This window comes from Oryctolagus cuniculus, chromosome 12, assembly GCF_964237555.1.
Source record: "Oryctolagus cuniculus chromosome 12, mOryCun1.1, whole genome shotgun sequence".
Taxonomy (NCBI): domain Eukaryota; kingdom Metazoa; phylum Chordata; class Mammalia; order Lagomorpha; family Leporidae; genus Oryctolagus; species Oryctolagus cuniculus.
Genome location: NC_091443.1, coordinates 87,050,345 through 87,062,442, shown reverse-complemented (window position 1 = coordinate 87,062,442; position 12,098 = coordinate 87,050,345). Strand labels below are relative to the sequence as shown.

Here is a 12,098-nt window from a genome sequence, read left to right as displayed (position 1 = left end):
GATGCGTTCCCACCTTCCTCCTGAAGCGCTCTAGGGCCAGTTCTCAGAAGTGACCATTATTGAATTTCTTGTAGGTCCTTCCAGAAACTGTGTGTGCTTTATTTATTTATTTATTTTTACTTTTATTTATTTATTTGAGAGGCAGATGTAGAGAGCTCCCACCTACTGGTTCACTCCCCCCGATGCTCGTTCACCATGGTTGGGGCTGGTTCAGGCTGAAGCTGGGAGCCAGAAACTCCATTCAGGTCTCCCATGTGGGTGGCAGGAACCCAATGACTTGAGCCTTTGCCACTGTCTCCAGGGTGTGTGTTAGGAGTCAGGAGCAGAGTTGCTATTGAACCCAGGTGCTCTATAGGGATCTGGGCTTCTTAAGTAGCGTTTTAACCATTGAAGCAAATGCCTATGCTTGTTAATCTTGTGAATTTTCCCAGATCTCTCTCTTTCTCTCTCTCTCTCTCTTTATGTGTGTGTGTGTGTGTGTGTGTGAGAGAGAGAGAGAGAGAGAGAGAGAGAGAGAAATTATTTTAACAACTGTATAGATCTATTAATGGGCCATAATTAACTTAACCAGTGCCCTGTTGGTGGGCATTTAAGTTGTTACTGAAATTAGCATCTTTTTACCCACCTGCTCTCTGCCAAGTAGCGTTTTAGACACTGAGGTCTCAACAGTAAACAAGACAAACTTTTGTGTCACCTCCATATGATTGTCAGATGAATTCTGCAGAGTAGACTTGCTGGGAGATTGATTTGCATTCAGTGTGTGTGTGTGTGTGTGTGTGTGCAGTAAGTAAGCCCCTCACGTTCCTGAACATATGATCAGTCAGTGGATGCCTGAAACTTTCTCCCCTCCCCTTGCCCTTGGCTGTGGCGTTGTCGCCCAGCCTCCGTCTGGTTCAAGGGCTGTGTATACTAAGGCCTCAGGGAAGGTTGCTCCAGCAGGGATGGGTGGTGTCACTAGGGCTTTTAAGGCTCCTTCGGGCACAGCTTTGCAATGTGTCATTGCATCCATGGACGAAGTCAGGGTGGCTGGTTTGTACTTCACAGGAGGAACCGGGACAGGAGAGGCCAAGCAAGTGGGGTGGAAAGGGACTCCCAGCTCTCCAGGAAGTGGGCTGGTGGCAAGGCTGGGCTGAGGACCCAGGACAAGGGGCTCTGCTTCCTGGCATTTCTTCCCTGTTTAGATGAAAGCATTTGCAGACTGGAAGGGCTTTGAAGTTTTCTTCTCACTTACGGTCTGGAGACAGGAGGACCTTGCATTTCATGAATTCACTTCGTGCTGCACCGTGTAAATGTGGTAGCCACAGCCACAGATGGCTGTTTAAATTTAATGGCAAAGTCATTAAAATAAACAAAATAGCAGACTGGCTTGTCAGTCATTTCAGGTGTTCAGTAGCCACCAGTCTCGAGCAGCGCCTGTGTTGGACAGCACAGCCCCAGAACATTGCCACTGACTTGGCGTGTCCATGAAGCTATAGCATTCGTTTTCTCCTTTAGCACCTGGATGTTTGTGGAAGGGACTTTTGAGATCATCTTTTCCTTCTAAATTTTAGGGAAAAAGATGCTCACTTGGTCAGCAATGACTCGCTGCCTGCAGCCATGCAGCTGGGGTGCAAGTGCCCTTAGAGCTAGTCCCCTCCTCGGGTTGTCTGCACTCCACTCTGTCCCCTTTGTGTACAGCTTCATCTGTCCCTTGCTCTGCCCACTTGCTGTCCCAGAGGGTTTAGAATGGGTGCCTGTCGTGAGCAGGGCCCTCTGTCAAGTGGCTCTGGGTCTGTGTTCTTGCTGTGTCCCCAACATTGAGAGGCTGTGGATTGAGTCTCTCCGTGTGGGGGGATTCTCCACCAGGACTCCAGGCTGTCTCTTGAGCCCTTCTCTGCTGAGGTCAGGACAAGTGTCAGCAACCTACACACAAGGTCGCAGGAAGCTGGGCTGCCTCTCACTGTCCAAGCCCACCCCCCTCAGCCATCTGCAGAGCCGGCGCAGGTGCTCCCGCAGAAGTGGGGCTTGGCTGCGTGGCTGGGATCAGAGTGGCGGTGCTGGCAGCCTGACCCAGTGCTTTCAAAGCTAGGGGTGGGTAGACAACATTGAGATGAAAACCATTAAACTGCACATTGTGAAAGTCAAGGGGATAGCGAAGGCAGGCGGGCGGAGCTTTGCCTTGTGGGGTCTTCTGGGCTTCGGGAATGATGAGAACTTGTTGGCGAGAGACGAGCAGGGACCGTCACCGTGTGGAAAGGGCTAAGAAAACACTTTCCAGGTTCTGTCCCAGCTCTTTGCTCCTGAAAGCTGTACTTAAGAAAATTGGCAGAGTCCTAGATAGTCGGTAACTGTTCCACTAGTGTTAGGAGTGGTAGCAAACAGAAGACAGGAGTCGTTATGGGTGGAAGAACTCCTGCTGGTACACCTGGATTTTTCTGTTGTGTTTTATAACACCAATACTCAAATGTTAGTCTGCATTGGAACTAGCCCCCACATTCCTGATTCTGTAGCTCTAGAGTGGGGAGCTTGAGAATTTACATTTTTTAATAATAAATCTTTATTTTTTTTAAAAATTATTTATTTGAAAGACAGAGTTACAGAGAGAGGTAGAGAGAGAGAGAGGTCTTCCATCTGCTGGTTCACTCTCCAAATGGCTACAATGGCTGGAGCTGCGCTGATCTGAAGCCAGGAGCCAGGAGCTTCTTCCAGGTCTCCTACGTGGTTGCAGAGGCCCAGGGACTTGGGCCATCCTCCACTGCTTTCCCAGGCACATTAGCAGAGAGCTGGATTGGAAGTGGAGCAGCTGGGACTTGAACCGGTGCCTATGTGGAATGCTGGTGCTGGAACATTGGCATTTGAACTGGCATCTTAATGGCTAGGCCAAAGGCTTGCCCCTAGTTTTAAAATTTTTAACCCCTTTGGATGACCCCGCTTCCCCAGACCCCAACCACGCTGCGTAGACCCAGCCTCTGCACCACCTGGGAAGCACTTCGTCTTTACTCATCATGACTGTTCCAGATTCCCAGTGCCAAGCACTGCCAGGTCCTGCAGCGTGCTTCTCCTCCAGTGGGTGTGGTGGGTCGTGCGGATGAAGTGCAAGACGGGGCCCTGCCCTTAAGCAGATTAAGTCTAGTTTAGGGGTGGGGGAAGAGAAACACAAGAAAGCAAAGGACGCAAAAAGATCATGAAGTGTACTCGACTGCAGGGCTGACGCACTGGAGGTGAGGGGCGGGGTGGGGGCGGGGTGGAGCATGGACACGGAGGACTTCCAGGAGGAGTTGGAACTTGCACTGAGCTGCGCTAGGCTGTGGGTAAGCAGAGAGACGCCCAGGACTGGCACAAAGGGCCGGCAGAGCCCGGGGGTGGGAATGAGTGTGTTGGGCTGTGCCTGCTGGGAAGCCAGAGGACAATTGGGTGAGTAGAAGGGGCCAGGTGATGAAAGGCTGCTGGGGCCTGGCCAGGCGGCTCAGGATTCAGGGGACGGGGAAAGGAGTCTTGCTCAGAGGAGAATGTGGTGACCTCAGGGTTTGCGGAAGAGGACCTGGGAGCTGTGTGGGGTGGAGCCCGAGGACAGCACCAATGGTCAGGAGGCGGCCCTGAGAGCTTCGCTCTGTGAAAGCTGAGCTCGAGAGGGTGGAGGTGATAACAGGAGGCTAGCCCAACTCCAGACCGAAAGCGTGCACTGCAGACCTACTGTGTGTCCAGCGTTGGCGGGGGCTGACTGGGTGTGCACCTGGGGGTAATCACAGGCTCTGCCTGAAGACCCGACGGTGTGAGGCAGAGAAGTGTGTAGGGAGAGATGTCAGGAGCGTGTGCTGAATGCCATGATTGGAGGTGCACGTGGGGGGGAGCAGAGAGGGAGGCCCGTGTCTGGGACACACAGATTTAGGAGGAATGATCGATGGTGCTGAGCAGGTTCTGGCTGACTTTCCCATGCCGCCTCTGACAAAGGCGAGGTCTTGTGTTTGCAGAATGGAAAGGCGCTCCAGCCCGATCCTCCCCTGGTGCTGGGGAGGTCCCCCTTTGAGTTCACCCTTGATTGGACGACGACAGTGCACTGTTGTGCGAGCTCACTTATCACTGTTTTGCGCACGTGCCTCTCCCGTCGTTCATGGTTGTCATTGTGATGTTTGCATCCAGAGCGTCTCGTTGGTACACCAGTTCCTTGATGGAGGGCATTGACTTCTCTCCAGCATCCCAGAGTCTGTGCAACTGTGTTTGTTCTTTCCTAGTCTCTCCATAGGCTGAATTCTCAAAGAATGCTGCACTGGTAATCACATAATCTGATTTTAAGTTTCAGATCTGTGGCTAGGAGCTCTGTGACCTTAACTCTCCGAGCGTCAACTTCCTGGTCTACATACGCAGGTTAATACTGACCGTGTGAGGTATCGAGATATGGCTTCAGGCCAATATTTGTAGAAGTGCTTTATAAAAACCTCATTTTTTTTTTTTTTTTTTTTACATCATGCTTGTAGCAAGTGTCACTATCCAACTCCACTCATCAGGCCAGGGACCCTTGTGGTGTTAGTGAAAAACTTGCCTCTCATGTGGCACACTACCTACACTTGTGAATTCATGGCCAATCAGTGGCCTCCCACTCCAAGCTCCAGCAATGTGCACTAAGAACTTCAATGTTAAGGCACAGTTGATATCACCTGATAAAAGCATGTGAGTATTTTTATAGATTTTAAAAAAAGAACTCATATACAATGCAATTCAGCCATGTACAGTGTACAAGAGAACTTCAAAAAAGTCATATAAATTAAATTAAAAGATAAATTTATGGAGGCAGGCATTGTGGTATAGCAGGTTAAGCCACTGCTTGAGGCACCTGCATCCATATTGGGGTGCCTGGGATTCAGTTGTACCTCTGCTTCTGATCCATCTTCCTGCCAAGGCATATCTTGAGAGGCAGCAGATGATGGGTCAAGTACTTTGGTCCCTGCTACCTACATAGAGTTGGATGGAGTTATTGGCTCCTGCTTTTGACCTGGCCCAGCCCTAGCTGTTGTGGGAATATGCATAGTTTTTTCATAATACACATTTTCCATCAACTTTGTAAAGAGTCCTTATATATTCAGTAACTTCAGTATATTCCAAGTAGTGTGACCATCACCATAATCAATTTAGGATAGTTCACCACACCATAAAATACTCTAAGCCCATTAGCAATCATTCCCCACTTCCTCAACCCTCTACTCCTTGGCAATCATTAATCTATCTCTGTCTCTATTTGCATATTCTGGCCATTTTATAGATGCAAATGAAATCACAAAATATGTGTAATTGAAATGTATTGTAGGCTGGCGCTGCGGCTCAATAGGCTAATCCTCCACCTGCAGTGCCAGCACCCCGGGTTCTAGTCCCATTCGGGGCGCCGGATTCTGTCCCGGTTACCCCTCTTCCAGGTCAGCTCTCTGCTGTGGCCCAGGGAGTGCAGTAGAGGATGGCCCAAGTCCTTGGGCTCTGCACCCACATGGGAGACCAGGAGAAGCACCTGGCTCCTGGCTTCGGATCAGCGCAGTGCGCTGGCCGCAGCGGCCATTGTGGGGTGAACCAATGGCAAAAGGAAGACCTTTCTCTCTGTCTCTCTCTCACTGTCCACTCTGCCTGTCAAAAACATTAAAAAAAAAAAAAACTTAAAAAAAAAGAAATGTATTGTAACCATCTAATATAATCCTTTGTAAGTGGCTTATTTCCCTTAGCACAATATTTTCTCTCTCCCTTTTTTTTTGAGATTTATATTATTATAAAGTCAGAGTTAGTGGTAGAGACAGAGAATGACAGAATTTCTATCTGCTGGTTTACTTCCCAGATGGCTACAACAGCCAGGGCTGGATCAGGCCAAAGCCAGGAGCTTCATCCGAGTCTCTCACATCAGTGGCAGGGGCCCAAACACTTAGGCCATCTTTTGCTGCCTTCCCCAGGCCATTAACAGGAAGCCAGGCTGAAAGTGTAGCAGCTGGGACATGAACCAGTGCCCATGTGGGAAGCCAGCATTGCAGACAGCAGTTTTACCTGCCATGCCACGATGCCAGCCCCTACTGCGGTATTCCCAAGGCTGATCCATGGTGCAGCATGTGCCACTACTTCATTCCTTTTACTCACAAATAATATTCCACTTATGGACAGAGCACGTTTGCTTACCCATTCATCAGCTGAAGGACATTTGGGGCATATGGTTCTTGATACGTAGTGCTAAGCGGCATCTTTCAAGCACTGTTGTATGCCCCTTGCTGTTTGATGAACCAAAAAATGGAAGGACTCTTGATCATTTTGCAGTGTTTAATGTGGAAATCAGGCCACTGTTAAGAGAAGCATTGTAGAGCTGTCCCAGTGGAGAGTGGGAAACCCCAGTGGAGAGTAAGCACCACCCCAGGAGGGGATCTCTGACTTCCTTCCAAGTGTTAACTTTTCCTGAGCCTGGGAGATGGGAGGAAGGGCTTCAGGAGATGCAGGGGGCTGCCAGGCTCTGGCTTGGCTAGGAGGAGGTAGACATCTTGGGTACGAGTGAGACAGGGATAAATTGCCTTGGTAGAGACTGGAGGACCCAGGAAACTGAGTGGGGGCCAGATGACAGGCCAAGGGGAGCCTCTACTTTCTGCTCATTTGGAGGGCAAATGAGACAGGGCTGTGTGGTCGTGTCCTTTGGCCTCCCCCTGCCCCGGGACTGGAGGGTACCCTGAGTGAGGAGTCAGCCTGCCTGTGTGTCAGGGCTTTCTGGACTCAGGCTGCCTGTGGGCGGGAGGGAAATAGTCTCCACTTCCTTCTTGGCTACCTGCTAGGTTGATGTAATCTGTGCTCGGCCCATCCCCTCGCAGCCGCCTTCCCTGTGCGGGTGCCAGGTCTGAGTTGTCTGAAGCATGAGGCAGGGTGGAGAGGAAAGGGAACGGGGCCGCTGGCCAGGAGACCTGTGTGGTCCTGCATCTGCCACTACCTGGGAGGAGGGGCACTGGGGCTCATCTCTTCCCTTCCCTTCCCTGGCCTTGGTTTCCCCACCTGTACAGTGAGGGTGATGGTGAGCAGTTCCCTTTACAACATGAAGGTTGCCAAGCATCACCGTGTGCTGGGACTCTGAGAAAGCGCCACAGTTGGTTCCGTCCTGCTTGGGCCGGGTGGGGAGTTTGTTACTTCTCTTAAGAGCTGTGATATAGGTGGTGAGGTTGTCTGTCCTCAGCGGGGAGTTGCCATGGGCTGACATGGACCAGGCCATGGTTGGAGAAGAGGTCATCTTGGCTTCTGTTGCACCCTGGCTGGTCAGTCTGGATGCCTGAGGCCCTGGATGCCAGTGCTGACTCTTTGGCTCTTGGCTGTTTTTGGTAAACTGACAAAAGCTGCCTGTGCAGAGCTCTGGGAGGGATGCAGTCACTAGCAGGTGCTGCTCTGGTTGGGGAGGGGGGTCAGGCTGGCCTGGAGAAGCTGGATGGGTAGGAGCACTCCGTGTGGTTGGCACTGAGGCCCTCAGGATGATGGGGTGCTAGGAGTAGGCACAGGGAGAGCTGTGCCAGGTGGGCTGGTTTTGTCCATGTTGCAGAGTTTTCCAGGGGTTGGGCCTAGTTCTACTCCTGGGTCTACTCCTTGTATTCACTCCCCACCCTTTGTGGGCAGGAGAGTTTCTGGTTTTCGCCCCCTCCACCCTCAGCTTGGCCACCTGTCTCCCAGTGTTTTCAGGGTGGACTGGTAGAAGCCAGTCCCATCTTGGAAGGGCTCATGGCTGTGCTTCCACCTTCTGGGCTGATGCAGGCATCCCTTCCACGACTTCTCCTGCACCTGCCTGTCTGCCCTGATCTGCCCGTGAACTCCTGGACGGGCATCTAGGATTTAGATCAAGGAGAGAGCAACTCCTGCTCTTGTTTCTCCCGTCTACGGTGACTGCATCTACTAACCCCTGCTCGCACACAGGACCTGAAGGTGAAGCAGCGTCTGAACCTCCTGCTGCTCTACAGGAACTTCTAGATGGGATGATTTGTTCTCTTAGCTAAGTGGACATCTCTCCAGAGGAGCACCCCTGGTTCCCCTGACACCACGGGGCGGACCCTGAGGGATGAGTATTGGACTTACTCAGAGGTCACGTCTGTCTCGTCAATCTTACACCTCCAAGCACAGGCCTGAGGCCAGAGCAGGGCATCAGGTGGCCCAGCTGAGCCCTTGGGCTGCAGTCTCCCTGTCTGGGAAGTGGGGACTCTCCCACATTCCTTACTCAGATTAAGGAAGAGAATGACTTGAAAATTCATGAGAATCCTCATCTCAAAGGGGCCATGGTAGTCGAAGGAATTAGTGTTTCAAAGGGAAGAAAGAGAAGCCGGTCCTGATTTTGGCACTGAAGCCCAGAGTGTGAGGTCAGAGAACAACCTGTGGCTGCCTCAAGGGGAGGGAGTGGCTCTCAGAGCTCTGACATTCCTGGGTTGTGTCCTTGGCTGACTCAGAGGCAGCTGTGCACGTGCTAAAGGTCTCTGCCTGCGTGCCCCAGAACCTGGGAGAAAGCCCACTGCCAAACCAAGGGCCTACCGTGGGATGGTGTGATGACAGCTGAGGGGGAGGAGCCGCCAAACCAGCCACCAGGTTCCACTGCAGCCTAGCAGAGACCCCACACTTCCACCCCTTGCAGATGGGGCGGTTAACATCTTTGAAAGTCCGGATCCCACCGAGGGGCTGAAACTCCTCAGAAGGGTCTTCTTGTCTAAACAAAGCTGCGCCGTGCAGGCAGAGTATCCCATGAGGCAAGTCACGATAGTGATGGTGACAAATATCCTTCTGCTGAATTCACTCATGTAGACATAGAGCTGCTAGTGTCACTGGGAAGGAGAGAGACGACATTATGTGGCTCCTGATGGGAGCTCCCAGCACCACGGGTGGAGGAGTTCTGATAAATGTTCCAGTCAGTCATTCATCTGCCCATTAATTAAATAAATATAGTTTTTGACCATTATACACAAATTACTATGACCAATACAGTGGAAGACGTGGGGACAAACTCAAACCTTCAAACAGTGTTTTCTCAAGGTATGTTTGCAGGATATTATTTATGAGCAGAGCTTGGAAAGCTGATTTCCTGTTTCCAACACGAAGACCAAAGCAAAAAAAGAATTTCTTTTTAAAGGTTTATTTATTTATTGGAAGTCTTCCATCCTCTGGTTCACTCCCCACACGTCTGCAACTGCTGGAGTTGAGCCGATCCAAAGCCAGTAGTCAGGAGCTCCATCCGGGTCTCCCCCAGGGGTGCAGGGGCTGAAGCACTTGGGCCATTTTTCCGCTGTGTTCCCAGGCACATTAGCAGGGAGCTGGACTGGAAGTGAAGTAGCCGGAACTTGAACTGATGTCCATATGTGATGCTGGCACTGCAGGCAGCGGCTTAACCTGCTCTGCCACAGTGCCGGCTCCAAGAACGCATTTGAGGGCAAGCATTTGTCGTAGCAGTTAACATGCTCGTGTTCAGTATCAGAGACCCCAGGTTCGATTCCCAGCTCCAGCTCCTGACACCAGCTTGGTGCTAATGCAGACCCTGGGAGGCAGAGGTGATGGCTCACGTCCTTGGGTTCCTGCCTGCTACTTGGGAGGCCTGGGTGGCTTTCCTGAACGCTTGGTGTCGGCCCAATCCAGCCATGGCTGCTCTGGGCATTTGCCTCTCGATTTCTAATGAATTGTGTTCATAAGACAATTTTTTTTTTCAGCCAAGGACCATTCGTGGGCCATATAAGTTAAAAATGAGCCTGCTCTGGCCGGCGCCGCGGCTCACTAGATTAACCCTCCGCCTGTGGCGCTGGCACACCAGGTTCTAGTCCCTGTCAGGGCGCCGGATTCTGTCCCGGTTGCCCCTCTTCCAGGCCAGCTCTCTGCTGTGGCCAGGGAGTGCAGTGGAGGATGGCCCAGGTGCTTGGGCCCTGCACCCCATGGGAGACCAGGAAAAGCACCTGGCTCCTGGCTCCTGTCATCGGATCAGCGCGGTGCGCCGGCCGCAGCGCGCCGGCCACGGTGGCCATTGGAGGGTGAACCAACGGCAAAGGAAGACCTTTCTCTCTGTCTCTCTCTCTCACTGTCCACTCTGCTTGTCAAAAAAAAAAAAAAAAAAAAAAAAAATTAGCCTGCTCTAGCTGTATTGAATTTCGGGTTCCACCTGTGGTTGCCTTGGCAGGGCCAGACCACGTGACTTCATGTACCTTAGATGGCCCACGGGTGGGACACTCCCCAGCCTGCAAACACCAGGGCTAATCCACGTTGAGCAGTGAGTGGCCTACCAAATGTGGTGGGGCCTGATTGTGCTGCTGGATCTCCAAGGCTTGGCTGCTCCTCTGTAAGGGGCTAGGGAACACCTGGCCCCCAGGGCACCCAGGCTCCTGTGGGTAAGCAATGAGGACCCCTCTGTGAAACCACCTAGGGCTATTGATTTTTATTCCCAGAAGGGGTCCTTGAACATGTGCTTATCAGTTTGTGTTTACTGGTGAGACTAACTTTAGCAAGGAAGGAAAACTGGTTTTCAGCAAGAAAACCCAGAACGGTTGGGGTTGAACCCAGGACTTGGTTCAGCAGTGGGTTGGGGCCTGGCTGCAATATTTTCTAAAATAGCGCTGCTCAAACTTGAGTGGGGACGTGAGCTACCAGGTGGCAGGCGACAGGTGCTGCTTATCTTTTTTTTTTTTTTTTCCTTTTTTTTTGGACAGGCAGAGTGGACAGTGAGAGAGAGAGACAGAGAGAAAGGTCTTCCTTTTGCCATTGGTTCACCCTCCAATGGCCGCCACGGCCGGGGCATCGCATTGATCCAAAGCCAGGAGCCAGGTGCTTCTGGTCTCCCATGGGGTGCAGGGCCCAAGCACTTGGGCCATCCTCCACTGCATTCCCGGGCCACAGCAGAGAGCTGGCCTGGAAGAGGGGCAACCGGGACAGAATCCGGTGCCCCGACTGGGACTAGAACCCCGGTGTGCTGGTGCCGCAGGCGGAGGATTAGCCTAGTGAGCCACGGCGACAGCCCGGGTTCTGCTTATCTAACGAGCTCTCAGGGGAAGTCCGTGCTGCTGGGCCGTGGACCACACTTTGAGGAGCAGGGCTCTCAGGGGTGCAGTGTCCGGTGGGGAGGAGCAGAAAGGAAGCACAGCCCAGGGGTCTCCAGGCAGGCGCCCCTGCAAGAGTTGTGGAGAGGTCTCTGGAGACTGCTCCCCCCCCCCCCCCCCCCCCCCCGGGCAACACTGGGAGGAAGAGGCTGCTGTTTTCCTGGGCTGTGTGCTTGTCTGGAGTTTGGAAGGCGGAAATGTGCTCTGAGAGGGTAGGAGGAAGAAGAGGAGGAGGAGGAGGAAGGAAGGGGGCCCCATCATATGTGTGTAATGTGTGGGGGCAGCTGCCTTTCCCCTCGGCTGGACAGTGATCTAGAGATAGCAGAGTGAGCCACTTCCTGCCGCCAGCATCTCACGGGACAGCGCGGCGGAAGGCGGTGCAGACCGGATTGTGTGGGGGTCAGAGGGGCCGGGCAGTGGAGGTGGTGAGGAGTGATGGCTGAAAGCGGAGCAGGGGAGGAGCGAGGAGCAAGCACTGAGAAGGTGCCCAGTGCCCCTTCTTCCTGCATTCCTGCCACGCCTTTTGTGTTCACCCTTTCCCAGCTGGCCAGGCTCTTGGGTGCCCTCATGCTGCCCTGACGTCAAATCGTCCCCACTGGCCTGAGTGTAGTTGAATCCTGCCCGTGGGTGGGAGAGTGGCCTGATTCGATTCATCCACACCGGGGGCCACGTGACTACAGACCCACTGGGCACGCCAGCATCGCGCTGCCCGCCGATCCCTCCCTGCTTCTCCTCCCGGCCTGAGCCTGAGCCGTAGGGAAACCTGAGGCTCTGAACAGGTCTCTTTTGCTGTGGGTCCTGACACCTAAGGGACCTGCGGTGGGGGAGCCGTGGGGACAAATCCAGATGTGCCGGGTGCAGGTGTCAGTTCAAGGAGAAGGGGTCTCTCTGCCTCCACAGTGGGCACCCAGCAGGAGGCGAGGGTATCTGAAGTTTGCTGTGATGGGGTGATTTTCACACTGAGTTCGCTGTGCAGACTTAGGGGCTGGTGTGTGTGTGTGTGTGTGTGTGTGTCGGTGTGGTTGTCAAGCAGGTGCTTTGTGCTGTGCCCTTTTCAAATTTTATCCTTGCTGT

At 52.8% G+C, this 12,098-nt stretch overlaps 1 protein-coding gene and 1 non-coding gene across 4 annotated transcripts in view; one reads left to right on the top strand and one right to left on the bottom strand.

Annotated features, from left to right (window-relative positions):
• The window catches only part of DAPK2 (death associated protein kinase 2), a 121,703-nt gene that overhangs the window by 41,242 nt on the left and 68,363 nt on the right, over positions 1-12,098 (top strand). The gene's annotated exons all lie outside the window — the stretch shown is intronic.
• LOC138842954 (small nucleolar RNA SNORA62/SNORA6 family) lies at positions 4,447-4,600 on the bottom strand. The gene has a single exon (XR_011381208.1). It is a non-coding gene; the product is annotated as a small nucleolar RNA SNORA62/SNORA6 family (small nucleolar RNA).